At 46.1% G+C, this 13077-nt stretch overlaps 1 non-coding gene across 1 annotated transcript; it reads left to right on the top strand.

Annotated features, from left to right (window-relative positions):
• The first annotated feature begins 11940 nt into the window (after positions 1 to 11940).
• On the top strand, positions 11941 to 12136 carry LOC123132682 (U2 spliceosomal RNA). Its single transcript, XR_006464969.1, has one exon. It is a non-coding gene; the product is annotated as a U2 spliceosomal RNA (small nuclear RNA).
• The last annotated feature ends 941 nt before the right edge of the window (positions 12137 to 13077 follow it).

Below are 13077 nucleotides of genomic sequence, written 5' to 3'. Positions count from 1 at the left end.
ACGTGATCCAAATCAACTAAACCATGACCGATCATCACGTGAGATGGAGTAGTTTTCAATGGTGAACATCGTTATGTTGATCATATCTACTATATGATTCACGCTCGACCTTTCGGTCTCCGTGTTCCGAGGCCATATCTGCATATGCTAGGCTCGTCAAGTTTAACCTGAGTATTCTGCGTGTGCAAAAACTGGCTTGCACCCGTTGTAGATGGACGTAGAGCTTATCACACCCGATCATCACGTGGTGTCTGGGCACGACGAACTTTGGCAACGGTGCATACTCAGGGAGAACACTTCTTGATAATTTAGTGAGAGATCATCTTATAATGCTACCGTCAATCAAAGCAAGATAAGATGCATAAAAAGATAAACATCACATGCAATCAATATAAGTGATATGATATGGCCATCATCATCTTGTGCTTGTGATCTCCATCTCCGAAGCACCGTCATGATCACCATCGACACCGGCGCGACACCTTGATCTCCATCGTAGCATCGTTGTCGTCTCGCCAATCTTATGCTTCCACGACTATCACTACCGTTTAGTAATAAAGTAAAGCATTACATCGCGATTGCATTGCATACAATAAAGCGACAACCATATGGCTCCTGCCAGTTGCCGATAACTCGGTTACAAAACATGATCATCTCATACAATAAAATTCAGCATCATGCCTTGACCATATCACATCACAACATGCCCTGCAAAAACAAGTTAGACGTCCTCTACTTTGTTGTTGCATGTTTTACGTGGCTGCTACGGGCTTAAGTAAGAACCAATCTCACCTACGCATCAAAACCACAACGATAGTTTGTCAAATAGACTCCGTTTTAACCTTCGCAAGGACCGGGCGTAGCCATACTTGGTTCAACTAAAGTTGGAGAGACAGTCGCCCGCAAGCCATCTCTGTGCAAAGCACGTCGAGGGAACCGGTCTCGCGTAAGCGTACGCGTAAGGTTGGTCCGGGTCGTCTCGTCCAACAATACCGCCGAACCAAAGTATGACATGCTGGTAGGCAGTATGACTTGTATCGTCCACAACTCACTCGTGTTCTACTCGTGCATATTACATCAACATAAATAACCTAGGCTCTGATACCACTGTTGGGTTTCGTAGTAATTTCAAAAAATTTCCTACGCACACGCAAGATCATGTGATGCATAGCAACGAGGGGAGAGTATTGTCTACGTACCCAACGCAGACCGACTGCGGAAGCGATGACACGACGTAGAGGAAGTAGTCGTACGTCTTCTCGATCCAACCGATCAAGCACCGAAACTACGGCACCTCCGAGTTCGAGCACACGTTCAGCTCGATGACGATCCCCGGACTCCGATCCAGCAAAGTGTCGGGGAAGAGTTTCGTCAGCACGACGGCGTGGTGACGATCTTGATGAACTACAGCAGCAGGGCTTCGCCTAAACTCCGCTACAGTATTATCGAGGAATATGGTGGCAGGGGGCACCGCACACGGCTAAGGAATAGATCACGTGGATCAACTTGTGTCAACTTGTGTGTTTAGAGGTGCCCCTGCCTCCGTATATAAAGGAGGAGAGGAGGGGAGGCTGGCCGGCCAAGGGGGGAGGCGCAGGAGAGTCCTACTCCCTCTGGGAGTAGGATTCCCCCTCCAATCCTAGTCCAACTAGGATTCCTCGGAGGGGAAAAGAGGAGGAGGGGGCCGGCCACCTCTCCTAGTCCTAATAGGACTAGGGGAAGGGGGGGGCGCGCAGCCCATCTAGGGCAGCCCCTTCTCTTTTCCACTAAGGCCCACTATGGCCCAAATAGCTCCCGGGGGGTTCCGGTAACCCTCCCGGTATTCCGGTAAAATCCCGATTTCACCCGGAACACTTCCGATATCCAAATATAGGCTTCCAATATATCAATCTTTACGTCTCGACCATTTCAAGACTCCTCGTCATGTCCGTGATCACATCCGGGACTCCGAACAACCTTCAGTACATCAAAATGCATAAACTCATAATATAACTGTCATCGTAACCTTAAGCGTGCGGACCCTACGGGTTCGAGAACAATGCAGACATGACCGAGACACGTCTCTGGTCAATAACCAATAGCGGGACCTGGATGCCCATATTGGCTCCTACATATTCTACGAAGATCTTTATCGGTCAGACCGCATAACAACATACGTTGTTCCCTTTGTCATCGGTATGTTACTTGCCCGAGATTCGATCGTCGGTATCCAATACCTAGTTCAATCTCGTTACCGGCAAGTCTCTTTACTCGTTCCGTAATACATCATCTCACAACTAACATATTAGTTGTAATGCTTGCAAGGCTTATTTGATGTGTATTACCGAGAGGGCCCAGAGATACCTCTCCGACAATCGGAGTGACAAATCCTAATCTCGAAATACGCCAACCCAACATCGACCATTGGAGACACCTGTAGTACTCCTTTATAATCACCCAGTTACGTTGTGACGTTTGGTAGTACCCAAAGTGTTCCTCCGGTAAACGGGAGTTGCATAATCTCATAGTCATAGGAACATGTATAAGTCATGAAGAAAGCAATAGCAACATACTAAACGATCGGGTGCTAAGCTAATGGAATGGGTCATGTCAATCAGATCATTCTGCTAATGATGTGACCTCGTTAATCAAATAACAACTCATTGTTCATGGTTAGGAAACATAACCATCTTTGATTAACGAGCTAGTTAAGTAGAGGCATACTAGTGACACTTTGTTTGTCTATGTATTCACACATGTATTATGTTTCCGGTAAATACACTTCTAGCATGAATAATAAACATTTATCATGATTGTAAGGAAATAAATAATAACTTTATTATTGCCTCTAGGGCATATTTCCTTCAGGTCTTTGAGTTGGAAGGAAGCAAACTTGACAAAGTCCTCAGGCCTGACGCTACTGCACTCGAAATGCTTGCACAGATCCACGAGCCAATCGTCAGCATCAGTTGCCTCAACACAATTGCTGAAAGTCTTTGGCCCGTTAGCAAGGAACTGGTTGAGTGTAGCAAAGTGATTTTGATTGTTGCCTTGGTTCGCTTCATTGCGCTCTTGAAGAATTTGTATGATCAACTGCGTGTTTGCATTGGTTGCGTCCATCACAGCTTGCCATGCCTCCGGAGGAGGTGGAGGTGGTGGCGGATCCTGATTCTGATTCTGATTTTGATTGCTGCTCTTAGCGGGAGCCATCCTGAAGAGGGTGACAACCGTTAGCACATTGACAGATAAAATGAAGCTGAATCAAACGGGTTGAAATTGCAACATAAAGTCTTCACATCCGAACATAAGAACGAATGCATTCCACTTGAAATGGTCACATATCCATAATTGAGAAGCCACTTAGAATTTAGATAGAGGAATAAATCAACAAGGTACGGATCAAGAACGAATACTCGGTAAGAAATCCCAATCTCAAACCAAATATCCGTGGAAGAAGAACTAGAGCTACACGAATTCCCACCTATGAAACTCCCGAACCTTTCCGGTTATGCAATCAGGTGTTGGGGATACAGGGGAAGCATAATATCTCACCCAAATATAGCAAATCCTACATCCAGCTGTATCCATCCTTCAACACATAACCGAGAAAAACTTCGGAAACCATCTACCTCAACCTTTGAAAAGCATCCATTATACAAGTTATGGCAATACTCCCGAACTCCCGCCCCAGTACTGGGTGGCGTCGAGGTTATCTCACCAACGAACTGCATAAAAGAGATGTTCGATGTCGACGTACTAAACTCAGGTATTCCAAAACTGCAATGATAAAATTGTGACAACAACACCTCGGAGCTCAACTCCCCGGGACACTGCCACAACCCCTAAAGACAGGAGGCACCAAGAACAATGTTCTCGTCACAAAACGATCGGAACGATTCCAAGATACCCGCGTGATCCTAATTTTTTTTGTGAAATTTGAGAAGAGAAGAGTCAAAACTCTACGTCAGGATGCCTTACCAAAGCGATGAGGAGACTGGGGAGTAAAAAGAATTCCTAAACTCTCCGATATATAATTCCTAAATGACTCAAAACATTTTCTCTAGACTCAACAACGGCTGCTAAAAACGATCAATCAGTGGGGGATCCTAAGGTCGGGGAAGGCTCTGATTACCAACTTGTAACGCCCTCGATGCGGCTGTAGCTCCTACGTGTCGAGGCACGACTTAGAGGCATAACCGCATTGAAAGCAATGTCGCAGGTTAGGCAATCTTCACAACATCACATGTAATATATAGATAATAAAAGGGGAGATACATAGTTGGCTTACACTCGCCACGTCAAACAAAGTACATAAATAGCATTACATCATTCAAACACTCATGGCCCGACTATGGCGCCAAAATAAAAGAACAACGCAACATGCGACACGGTCCCGATCGCCACAACTGGGCACCACTACTGATCATCAGGGAAAGACACGTAGTAACGGCGTGAGTCCTCGTCGAACTCCCACTTGAGCTCAAACGCGTCATCTGGAACGGAGTCATCAGGCTCTGCATTTGGTTTGGAAGTAATCTGTGAGCCACAGGGGCTCAGCAATCTCGCACCCTCGCGATCAAGACTATTTAAGCTCATAGGTAAGACAAGGTAATATGTGGAGCTGCAGCAAGTGACTAGCATATATGGTGGCTAACCTGTTCGCAAAAGAGAGCGAGAAGAGAAAGGCAAAGCACGAACGAGTAACTAGAGAGCAACCTGCGGCAAGCATTACTCCAACACCGTGTTCACTTCCCGGACTCCGCCGAGAAGACACCATCACGGTAACTCACACTTTTGATTTATTTTAATTAAGTTAAGGTTCAAGTTATCTACAACCGGACATTAACAAATTCCCATCTGCCCATAACCGCGGGCACGGCTTTCGAAAGTTCAAATCCCTGCAGGGGAGTCCCAACTTAGCCCATGACAAGCTCTCATGGTCAACGAAGGAATAGACCTTCTCCCGAGACATTCCGATCAGACTCGGTATCCCGGTTCTACAAGACACTTCGACAAGTTAAAACAAATCCACCAACACCGCCCGAATGTGCCGATAAATCCCGATAGGAGCTGCATATATCTCGTTCTCAGGGCACACTCGGATGAGCACTCCATACAACTAAAACCAAACCTCGAGTTTCCCCGAGGGGGCGCTGCACAGGACTCTAGTTTGGACCAACACTCAGAGGAGCACTGGCCCGGGGGGGGGGGTTTAAATAAGATGACCCTCGGGCTCCGAAAACCCAAGGGAAAAAGGGGCTAGGTTGCAAATGGTAAAACCAAGGTTGGGCATTGCTGGAAAAGCTTTAAACAAGGCGAACTATCAAGGGGTTCCCATTATAACCCAACCGCGTAAGGAACGCAAAATCCGAGAACATAACACCGATATGACGGAAACTAGGGCGGCAAGAGTGGAACAAAACACTAGGCGAGAGGCCGAGCCTTCCACCCTTTACCAAGTATATAGGTGCATTAATATAACAAGGCAATATAATGATATCCCAAAAAGTAAATAATGTTCCAACAAGGAACGGTCTCCGATCTTCACCTGCAACTAGCAACGCTATAAGAGAGGCTGAGCAAAACGGTAACATAGCCAATCAACGGTTTGCTAGGACCTGCTGGGTTAGAGGTTTGACATGGCAATTTAGGAGGCATGATAAGCAAGTGGTAGGCATCGTAGCATAGGCATAGCAAAAGAGCGAGCATCTAGCAAAGCAAAGATAGTAGTGATTTCGAGGGTATGATCATCTTGCCTGCAAAGTTGTCAGAGTTGACTGGATCCTCGAAAGCAAACTCAACGGGCTCCTCGTTAGCGAACTCGTCTCCCGGCTCTACCCAAACGAGACAAACAAGCAACAAGGACACAATCAACCACGTGCAAAGCTCAAACAATATGATGCAAAGATGATATGCTATGCGGGATGCGATATGTGATGCATATGCAAGATTTGACAAGGAATGAATGAACCTGGTATCAACTTGGAAATCCAAGTGTTCCACTGGAAAGGTGAGACGAAATCGCTTGAAAACGATATAAAGATCACCGGAATCGGAGTTACGGTTTGGAAATGGCAAGCACTTCACATATGACCACGGTATGCGATTTACAGCAAGTAGCCATCTAAATGCAACAAGATGAACATGCTACAGCACCCAAACATGGCATCAAAATACATGGCAGGAATCCATTCATGATGCTTAACAAAAGACAAACACTGAGCTACGGCCAATTCATCCATTAACAGGTTCAAACAAGCATGGCAAAAATGCATTTGGCAGACAGATTTCAGACTTAGTGAAATTAACACTTGTCTGGAATTTCAGATCAGGTAGCACACTTTGGAGCATGCAAACTATATGCTACAGGACCTGAACATGGCAATTTAAAGCATGGCATGGAGCTACTCAAAGATCTTAACAAAAGTCCCTTAGTGACCTTGAGCCAAAAGGATCAGAAAATACAATTGCAAGCATGTGAACATGGCAAAAACATAATCAGATCACAGACTTAGAGAAAAACTAGAGCATCCAAATCAGATATCAAGTAGGCATGTTTACGAGCTCGATGCACTCACTACAGAGCATGTCATGACAATCTAAGCATACACCCATCAATAATACACATTATACAAGCTATACATGACAATAACAATAACATAGCATGCACGGATCAACTACAACATCCTCGGCAAAATCGCTAACAAGTAGACAATCTGCCCAGATTCACAAAATAACAAAAGTAGAGCTCGATTGACTCAAGCTAGGTTGCTCCATAATTGCAAACAAAGACATTGATGGATAGAGCATTGTAAGATTAACAAATCATCCTTACTGATCATCCTCAAAAGAGGCACGGATCACTAGGAAACAACATGAACATATGGCATATTGAAATAAACAGATCAAGGACTTAGAGGAATTGCTAAGTCCCTGAAATCAGCATTAACGAATGCACCACTTTGCAAGCTTGTGCTAGTCACCACACACATCACAAAAATACATGGGTTGCACCTCTGGATAGATGGAAAAGCATATAACAAAACATATGTAGAGCTCAGGGGCATATCATGCACACAATAATCATGGCAAAAATGACAAATATCTAATTGGAGCAGTAGATCTGACAATTATCTCAAATAGCATTCTTCCAACAGAATTTCGGGCATCAAGATAAACTCAAAAGAAAATGATGCAATGAGATGAAATGATATGCTCTCTAAGGCGAACATTTTGATATGCTATATGCCCAAAACGGAGCTACGGATGCAAAGTTACGGCATGATGAACATAGCTAAATAAACTGAAGACTTGGGAGAAAAACAAGTGTCAACCCCTAGGGTTTCCAGATCCAGATCGGATCTCGCCGGAGCACGCAAAACGAGGATCGCCGAGATCACTGTTCACCGGAGGGAGGAAGCTCGCCGGAGGGGTCGGAGTCGCCGGATCCGGCGCGGACATCGAGGAGGCAGACGCGGCGGCGCTCGCCGGCGCGCTTAGCGGCGAGGGACGCCAGACTTGGGGCTCCGGCGGCGGACGGCAATGGCGGGCAGCGGCGCCGGCCGGCGAGGCGACTCGGCCGCGGAGAAGACGAGGTGCGGGGCGCGTGCGGTGCTGCCGGGACCGGGAGGGCCCCGCCTGGGCCCGGGCGGGCCGGCGCGGCGGCGCGCAGTGGCGATGTGGGCGCGAGGCGCGGCGTATGGGCGGCTGCCATGTGGCGGCGGACACAGCGGGCGGACACGTCCGTCGGTGGGAAGATGTCCGGCGGGTGAGGGGAGAGAGGGGGCTAGGGTTTGCGCGAGGATTTTGGGGGAGGACCTATTTAAAGGCATAGGAGGAGCTAGGAGAGTCCAAATGAGGTGCGGTTTTCGGCCACGCGATCGTGATCGAACGCTCTAGATGATGGAGAGGGTTTTGGTGGGTTTTGGGCCAAATTGGAGGGGTGTTGGGCTGCAACACACACGAGGCCTTCTTGGTCCCTCGGTTAACCGTTGGAGCATCAAACAAAGTCCAAATGGTACGAAACTTGACAGGCGGTCTACCGGTAGTAAACCAAGGCCGCTTGGCAAGTCTCGGTCCAAGCCGGAAATGTTTAATCCCCACACACAATAGAAAGATAGAAATGACCACCGGAGGAGAACGGAGCGCCGGAATGCAAAACGGACAACGGGGAAAATGCTCGAATGCATGAGACGAAAATGTATGAAAATGCAATGCACATGATGACATGATATGAGATGCATGACAACGACAACAACACACGGAGACAAAAACCCAAACCCGAGGAAATAAAATAACTTAACGTCGGAAACGGCAAGAGTTGGATTACATATTAGGTAAATCACATCCAGGGTGTTATAACACTCCACCACTACGAAAGGATCTCGTCCCGAGATCTAGGACTGAAAGAACGCCGGGTACTCAGAACAGAGGTGATCCTCGCGTTCCTAGGTAGCTTCACGGTCGGAATGGTGTGACCACTTGACTTTGAGGAATTTGATTGACTTGTTGCGAGTCTTGCGTTCAGTATCTTCAAGAATAGCAACGGGGTGCTCACGATAAGAGAGATCTTCTTGGAGCTCATTGTCTTCGAAGTTGACGGTGCGATTAGGAGTCTTGAAGCACTTGCGGAGCTGAGAGACATGGAACACGTCATGCACATTTGCAAAGTTTGAAGGAAGCTCGAGTTGATAGGCGAGATCACCTCTCTTGCTGACGATCTTGAAAGGTCCCACATATCTAGGGGCAAGCTTCTCTTTGATACCGAAGCGACGAGTACCTTTCATTGGAGAGACGCGGAGGTAAACATGATCTCCGATCTCGAAAGCCAAATCATGGTGCTTACTATCATAGTAGCTCTTCTGGCGTGATTGTGCTACTTTGAGGTTATCTCGAATGACTTTACACATTTCCTCTGCCTCTATGATTAAGTCATTGCCGAGAAGCCGACGTTCACCGGTTTCAGACCAGTTGAGAGGGGTACGGCACTTCCTGCCATACAGAATTTCAAATGGGGCCTTGCCCGAACTTGCTTGAAAACTGTTGTTGTAGGAGAATTTAGCATATGGAAGACAATCCTCCCACTTCATGCCGAAGGAGATCACACAAGCCCTGAGCATATCTTCCAGAATCTGGTTGACACGCTCGACTTGACCGCTAGTTTGAGGATGGAAAGCTGTACTGAAGCGGATGTTGGTGCCCATGGCCTTCTGAAAAGAATCCCAAAACTTGGAGGTAAAGATGCTGCCACGGTCTGAAGAGATCACTTGTGGAATACCGTGCAGAGAGACAATCCGAGAGGTATAAAGCTCCACCAATTGAGCTGCCGTGATTGACTCTTTGATAGGCAGAAAGTGAGCCACTTTAGTGAGTTTGTCAATGACAACGAATATAGCATCATTGCCACGCTTGGACTTTGGAAACCCAGTCACGAAGTCCATCTCGATGTGGTCAAACTTCCATTCTGGAATGGCAAGAGGTTGGAGGAGACCCGCTGGCCTTTGGTGTTCTGCCTTCACTCTTCTGCAGACATCACATTCATTCACGAACTGAGCAATCTCGCGCTTCATTCGAGTCCACCAATAAGCCTGCTTGAGGTCCTGATACATCTTCGTGCTCCCAGGGTGGATGGAGAGGAGAGAATTGTGAGCCTCATTCATGATAACCTTACGAAGATCACCTTTGGGCACAATAATACGATCCTCGAAGAAGAGAGTATCCTTGTCATCAAGGCGGTAGCACTTGTACTTGGGTTGACTCTTGGCAATCCCAATCTTCACCTTTTTCACCATAGCATCAAGAAGCTGGGCTTGGCGAATCTGGTCTTCCAAGGTAGGAGAGACTTGAAGGTTGACGAGGAAACCTTGAGGAACAACTTGCAGATTGAGTTTGCGGAAAGCTTCACAAAGCTCGGGTTGATAAGACTTGAGAATCAGACTGTTACAATAAGCCTTCCTGCTCAACACGTCAGCAATCACATTGGCCTTACCTGGAGTATACTCGATACTTGGATTATACTCTTGAATCATTTCGACCCATCGAGTCTGCCTGAGGTTGAGATTAGGCTGAGTGAAGATGTACTTGAGACTCTTGTGGTCAGTAAAGATGTCCACTTTTCTTCCCAATAAGAGATGTCTCCAAGTCAAAAGAGCATGCACAACTGCCGCCAACTCGAGGTCATGAGTGGGGTAGTTCTTCTCATTGGGCTTCAACTGGCGAGAGGTATAAGCCACAACTTTCTTCTCTTGCATCAACAATGCGCCGAGACCTTGGAGAAAGGCATCGCAAAAGACCTCGTGCGGTTTGGATTCATCAGGCGGAGTCAGAACTGGAGCAGTGACCAATTTCTCTTTCAAAGTGTTGAAAGCAATGTCACACTCCGGAGACTACGCATGCCACAACACATTCACACATGCATCAGGACCCGGTGCGAGATTATGATAAGAAAATCATTTAAAAGTTGTCCAAATCTAGTGAAGTATCAATTACTTATGATTTTTACCAAGTGTAAGGACCTATATGCAAAATTACATGATGTTACATTTTAACATACTCAAAAGTAAAAACAAACTGGATATTGATAATCTATGGAAAATTCTGCCCCACATCCATATATAATTTGTGTCTGTTTAAGTTTATATAAATTAGATTTAAATTAATCAAATCTAAGGTTTAATAAAAATGAAAAATCAGAAATAAAAACATATAATATATACGCCGACGGTATCCCCGTCGGCATAGAGAGCCCACGTGTTTTTTGCTGGATAAAAAAAGGTTTACAAGCTATGCCGACGGCCTCCGTCGAGACCGTCGGCATAGTGATGACGGCGTCAACCCCCCGTCTGGACCTGGGTCGGCGGACCCACCTGTGTGCCGACAACGGCTCTATGCCGACGGCCCCCGTCGGCATAGTGGAAGATATGCCGACGGCCTTCCTGCGCCGACGGCCCCCGTCGGCATATATGGAGGTTTGCCGACGGCTTTAGTACGCCTACGGCATTTTCTCGGCCGTCGGCATACCACGATCTATGCCGATGGGGGCCGTCGGCAGCGGTCGTTATTCTGATAATGCCGGTGTTGAGCATGAATTCATGGTCAGCGCTGTCCAAGCAAGCTCAGAAGCGAGGTGAGCTGCATGGGAGTACACGAGCTCAAGCACGTTCGGGGTTCATACCCGTCATCGGCGGCGGCCACTGGGAGCTCAAGCACGTCTGAGGCATGGCCATCAGCAGTGCCATGTGCATGCTCCTGGCACTCTCCCTGGAGCGGGCCTAGACTACGGAGCAAGCGCTCAGCCGTCTCATGTCCGCGGATGTTTGAGAGGTTGGATTTGATGTATTCAGCTATAGATGCTCTTAGATGCTCCCACCTCCCATGATACCAATTCAAAAAATTCAAATTTAAATGTTTCAAAAAATTCTGAGAAACATCATAGATGTTCACAAAATATGTGTCTACAAAGCCTAAAACCTTCAGATCCAAATTCAGTATATGCATTGAGAAGCAAAGACAATGTTTGTCCTTTTTTTTCTCAATGTGTATATCGTCGTTGCATATGTGAAGCCTCCTCGTCCTCCTTTGGTATTATTACTAATTTTGACCCTAACAGTCTCAGGTACAACCTTGCTGAAATATATTGACGACTTGGCATTATTGATTCTATGTCCTGTTGCTTGGCAATAAATATTCAAAACATGGTTCACCTCGACAACTCGTTCGCCATTTGCTTTAAAAAACAGCAGGCTATCATCTGCAAATAATAAGTGGTTTACCGGCAGCCATGAGTACGAATTAAGCCGAGCTATTAGGCCTTCAAGGCATCTGGGCTGCTATGGTAAAATTAACGTGGAAGCGCAGAGGCAGGTATCTAATGCGCTGCTGTTTGATTAGTACCACCTCGCCTGTGCAAGCAACACGGTCAGTTGAGCGGAGGGCAACCTTCAGAGGGCAACCTTCAGAAGCATACTTTTCTCGGCCTTTTGGCTAAGATCAAGTGTAATATCTATTCTTATTAGTCTAACATCTGATATATGGGCCATGTGCCACAATGATATTAAATTTATTTTTTATGGGGGAGGGTCTATAATAATGGCTTGCCATTGATACCCTCATGTGTTGTCTGGACATTGCACTACTGCTCAGGCTAGGTGCACCCCAACCAATACAAGTAAACAAATTATATAGTCTTCTATAAGCAAATAAATTTAAATTTTAATTGGTTATATCAATCACTTCGAAAAAGCTGCTGCCTTGTGACCATGAGGTCACGGGTTCAAGTCTTGGAAACAGCCTCTTGCAGAAATGTAGGGAAAGGCTGCGTACAATAGACCCAAAGTGGTCAGATCCTTCCCCAGACCCTGCGCAAGCGGGAGCTACATGCACTGGGGTTATATCAATCACTTCAATTCCTTAAATCTGTTTCTTGATGCCAGGTGCAACAGAAGACAAGTATGATTCAACTACCTTTTCACTTGGGAGCATTGTCTGAATAGATTTCCCTATGAATGTCTGAGATTGTTTTCCTATACTGATTGATCAAATGCTATACCCTTTCAATGGATGCCTTGCACATGATTTGGTTAATTACAAGACTATTTTACTTCAGCCATTTTGAACAGAATCAAGCACACCACTGCACATTCTTAGTCTCATGGTTCCCGCCAGAGCAATAGATACACTTTCATGGTTGTACAATATAATGCGAGGTGACTCATACAATAGCAAAGGTTATGTGTATTTCAAATTTGGATCTGAAATTTTCAAGGATTGTAGACATGGATCTTGTGAACTACCACATCTTTTTTGGAATTTTTAAAACCTTTTAAATTTGAGTTTTGTGAGATGGGAACATTGCAGCACCTAAGCCATAAGAGCTACAGCAAGGTCCACGACATGTGCCAGCCTCTGGCGAAGAGAGAAATGTAACCAGGGAGACACCGGCTGGTGTTCTTCGCCAAATTCCAGCACATGTACTACACAATTAAGTGAACAACATACACACATACGACATATAAGCATATAGACACAGCAGAAGCCAGAGCTGCTGCAGTTCTGCGGTAAACTTTTTTTGTTCCATAATGTATGAATGGAGTCCGTGTA

The sequence above is a fragment of the Triticum aestivum genome, chromosome 6A (assembly GCF_018294505.1).
Source record: "Triticum aestivum cultivar Chinese Spring chromosome 6A, IWGSC CS RefSeq v2.1, whole genome shotgun sequence".
NCBI lineage: Eukaryota > Viridiplantae > Streptophyta > Magnoliopsida > Poales > Poaceae > Triticum > Triticum aestivum.
The sequence above is the reverse complement of the archived record's forward strand: the minus strand, read 5'-3'. Positions and strand labels throughout refer to the sequence as shown.